The sequence below is a fragment of the Stegodyphus dumicola genome, chromosome 3 (genome assembly GCF_044657685.1).
Source record: "Stegodyphus dumicola isolate Sdum_Otavi_A_Nest chromosome 3, ASM4465768v1".
Classification (NCBI taxonomy): domain Eukaryota; kingdom Metazoa; phylum Arthropoda; class Arachnida; order Araneae; family Eresidae; genus Stegodyphus; species Stegodyphus dumicola.
The window spans coordinates 90,157,944-90,162,630 of record NC_140770.1 but is presented as its reverse complement, the minus strand read 5'-3'; the positions used below and the strand labels follow the sequence as shown (position 1 = coordinate 90,162,630).

The 4,687-nt window shown below is 27.5% G+C and overlaps 1 long non-coding RNA gene across 1 annotated transcript; it reads right to left on the bottom strand.

The window, feature by feature from the left end:
* Positions 1-1,420: 1,420 nt before the first annotated feature.
* Positions 1,421-4,105, bottom strand: LOC118191162 (uncharacterized). The gene is made up of 2 exons (XR_004758533.2): positions 3,977-4,105; positions 1,421-1,740 (listed from the first exon to the last, which is right to left on the bottom strand). It is a non-coding gene; the product is annotated as an uncharacterized LOC118191162 (long non-coding RNA).
* Positions 4,106-4,687: the final 582 nt, after the last annotated feature.

Sequence of the window (4,687 nt, the reverse complement as noted above, 5' to 3'; positions counted from 1 at the left end):
AGTTGTTGGATTGTCAAAGGAAAAATTATATTGTCTTAAATCCTTTAATAATAAAGCGAATTATGCTAAACGATATCAGGATTTCATTTACTAATACGTAAACCTAAACTCTTTTCATGCTATTTTTTTCAGAAATTTTTTTAAGGATTCTGTCATGCTATGAGTATTTTATGGTTGAACACCTAATCGTATGTTATTTAAGATCATCCGTTTTCAGATATCCAAGTTTTTTCTGAAGATCTTAGAATTATTTTAAAAAATATTTTGGATAAAGAATTATTCATGCCTTTTATGCTGCAGTACATGTCGTAGCGCATGTAATTTTAAGGACAACTTGTACATGCAGACTTATAATGTATATTTTGATAATAATTTATATCTGGTAATATATTTCAATTTATTCCAATTTATTACAAAATCAAAATTAATTAGTTAAGAATGCGTATGTTTAACTACAAGTGTAGATGTGTGAAGTATCTTTTGGATTTCAGAAGTATTTAAATATTATCTATAATGAGGAAAACGAGCAATAATTATCTTTCAGAAATTGGTTCAAATCTAAAATATAGTTTTTAAAATCTTATGGAGAGAAGCAGCTTCCAACATTGATCATAAACCACTTAGTATACAAAACATTCCTTTGCAAAAGCAGCTTAGTATCTTTAGTTGTTTTTGATTTAACAAGCTTTTTATTTTTAATATAATGTATATATACTTTGAATATTATATTAAAATTTTCGAAAGTTGTCACTAGAACAAAAAAGACACAAAAGATTACGTTTAAAGTAATTAGTTACCTTTTTGTTAATTCTTTTATGTTTTTTTACAGTGTAAATTAGGCAGGTTTTAAAATCACATGTGCCATTTAGAGTCTTGCATTGGTAAAACAGGTATGAGAATTTGCAAGCAATCAACAAAATCTTGTTCATTTAAACATGGATATTAGGCAGACTTTAAAATCACGTGTACTATCTAGAATCTTGCATTGGCAAATAAAGTATGAGCATTTGCAAGCAGTTAACAGAATCTTGCTGCCATGGGATTAACTCAGGTTATAAACTGAGACGAACTGCTGTTTTGGTTGGACCAAGTTTATTAATTCTTTAATAGCTGTTAAAAAATTTAACTCTTGCTTTGTAGTGCCTAAGGTTTAACTTGTCGTAAATAACGGTGAATTAGAAATTGAAATTTTCAGTTTTGTCATTCCCGCAACTCTCAGAATAAACTTTTTAATTTTATTGTATTCCTCGATGAGGTATTGAAGTTACGGTACAGATCACTTCGCCATGATGGCATTATAGAACTTGAGTGTAATAAAGTACAGTAGAACGTTAAGAGTTAGGTTGGGTAAATTTTATATGAAATATGTTAAACATTCAAGTAAAAGTACTAAAAGTACAGGAAAGAGAACAAAAATAACTCGGTATGTTATTACTTTTATTCTGTTCATTTAAGAAAAGACATTACAATTATATTTTTGCTACCAATGCAATTCGTAGACATGCTCTAACAATGTTTTTACTCTTTATGTTAAATCACAGGTAAAACAAATTACTAGCAGTCATAATCACAAGAATAATCATGTGGTACAACATATTTCTGAGGAACGCTGATGACCTTCACAGTTTGGACAGGATATTTCACGATTTTTACTGGCTGCACATATTCATATTTTGGGTAATAATCTTTTTCTTGGTCAATGACTCCAGCTATAGCGACGCCGATTACCAGGAGGAAAACCTAGAATAAAAAATAGTAAATTTCTTTAAAATCACAAACAAATTCATTGTTTCTTGTAAAACTATTGGTTACTTACAGGTTACTTGTAAAATTATTGGTTACTTGAATTAGAAAAGTTTCAAACATTAGAAATGTTTCTTTATGTATGTCTTTTAGTCATTCGTATCGTATTTCTTTATTTTTCTCCGACCACTGATTCTTGGCAAAAAGATGCAAGATTCTTTAAGCTTGAATTGACCGTTTGAAGAACTGTCTTTAAGCTTTATAAATAACTTGCGCAAAATAACAGTTTCTAAAAGACGACTTCATTTGAGCGTTTCTAGGGTTCCTGGCTAACTGCTGGTCATCTAGAGAATTTTTAATTTAAGAGATCACATGCTCTCAAGAAAATAGATAAAAAACTTTGAAAAAACACAGCTTTTATTTTTGTAATTCTCGGCACATGGCCTTTAAATATTAAACTTTCCCTCACACAGTTCATTTCGCTCAGTTATTATTCGGCTGCCGATGGAAATAAAAATATATTATATGTATGCAAAAAGTATGCTGGGATTAAAAAGAGACATTATTTTAGATTTATAAATTTTTGGTAATATTTCCTTACAATGTAGATTCAGTAATATAGTAATATACATTTCCGTGACTTTTGCTGGAATAAAATCTTAAATATATTTTTTATTTTGCAAAATTATCAATAATTATTCTTGAAATTATTGCTTTATTTTTGCTAAAATTTAGTAATTACAATCTAACTATTTCGTCACTGAAACTAAAACACTCTGCATTCTAGAATCAGTTATACAGTTCTTAAGTCAAACTGCTTTTTTTTTTTTTTTGAAGATATTAATTTTCAAATATGTTAATGTGCATATTCTGAACATCTATCAATGCAATGCAGTATGGAAAAACGTACCACCAACGTAAACCAAACTTTATATGCATTCTGATTAATTATTGGTTTCAAAAACAGCATTTAGTTGAAGAAGTAATCCTAATGTATTCCGTTGTCAAAACTGGAAGCTTTCTTTCATGCAAGCGAAATGTATTTTTTCATAAAGATTTCATGTTTAGAATTTAAAAATTATTTAGAATGATATATTCAGCCTACCATAAATGTTATTTTCCGTGATATTTCCTTTCAGTTTTTTTTCCTAAATTCGAAATCATTTTGAGTAAAAATAATAACAAAATTTATTTAATTAAAAAATTAACTAAATTTTATTAAAGTTCTTAAATCCAGGTGCTAAAAAACACGATGCCTAAAAAAGAATAACGAAAGGTTTTAAAATTTTCTCACTGGGATATTATCTTTGCCTTCTATAACTAAGTTAAATTTAAATTTTTTTTTTAACGTTAAGTGAAGCTTATTGGGATATTCTAAATATTAGATAAATAGTGCAAAAGGTCTAGAAGCATTTTAATGAGAATCAGATTTATTTTTAATATTTTTTAATGAATTTTTTGATAATTAATATAAGTATATAAAAATTTTTGTAAATATAAAAGACCAAATGGTTTAAATATTTCATAAAAGACCAATTAAATTTTTCGCAGTATTTGAATTTGTGGGTCAACTCTGAATTTTGAGAGGAAATGTTTTTCCAAGAGTTTTTGATTTGGTATTTTGTAATAAGTAGCAGGTTGGTATTCTTCAATAAAAAGAAGTGCAATAAGTAGTAAACTTGTATTTATTGAAATGGGGGGGGGGAAGTATTTTATCCGTATAGTAATTAATTTTTATATAAAATAAGAATAATCAATAAGCGACTATAACGGTTTAGTAAAAAGTTTAGGATATTGTAAGTATAAATATAAATGATTACAGTGATTTTTCTCTAAAATTTCTTTCGTATGCATACTTCTTTGTTAACCAAGATAAAGTTAAAAAGCTGAATTAACAATCCTGTCCTTCCAGAATTCAAGTGAATTATTTTATTACACCAAAGCTGCTAAGACTACCTTTTTATAATTCACGTATAAAAAACGATATTGATATTAAGACATAGCTTATTGACAGCTTGATAAGCTATAAAATTTTAAATATTTTTATTTTGTTAACTGTTTAAAATGAATAAAAATTTAAATAACCTGCTGCAATCGGCAATAAAATATAGGCATACGAGATGTTAAATTTAGTTAAATTGACAGAGGTATTCAAATAGCGATTGTAGTAGAGAGCTGGTTATATTCTAAACTAAATTAACAATGAATAATATGGTAAAAATGAAATGCTTACCAAGAATTTGAGCATATTGTCTACTATTCAAAGTTATAAGGGATACTGAATCGTTTCTATGTTTTTCTATACGAATGAGTGTCGAAGTAATAGAAACCCTTTTATAGGAAGTAAGAGCGTCTAAATGATGTTTACAAGCCGTGAAACCAAGCATTCAGTGCTTTATCTAGTCTCTGAATCGGGAACAGTTTTTTTTTTTTTTTTTTTTTTTAATACGTTTCATTCAAAGTAGCGTAGATTTACTGCTATGATTATATAAAAACGATTAATGTTTCATTATCACCAGATTTTGTGATGAAATATATACCATGTTATATGTGATATTTGAGTATCACAAATCATATCTTTTGCTATGCGTGTTTGCCACAGATATATGGCTTTAGCCTATCTTAATTATGCACATACACCTAAATGCATCAGAATAATTTCTTTAAATGACGTAATAGCGTTCCAATAGATAAAAGATAATTGAATAGTATTTCTTACATGTGTAAAGAAAAGAGAATGAGCCTTAAATTTCAGAATTATTATAAAGAAGCAATCAAACGCAGTAAAAATTTCATAAAAATTTCGTAAAAATTTCATATTCATGAATAAGACTTTCAAGGATTATACACTCGTATCATTTCGAAAGGAAATGACCATTAAATGGGAGAAGACAGTTTGATAAAAGACAATAGATAAAAGATAATTGAATAGTATTTCTTACAT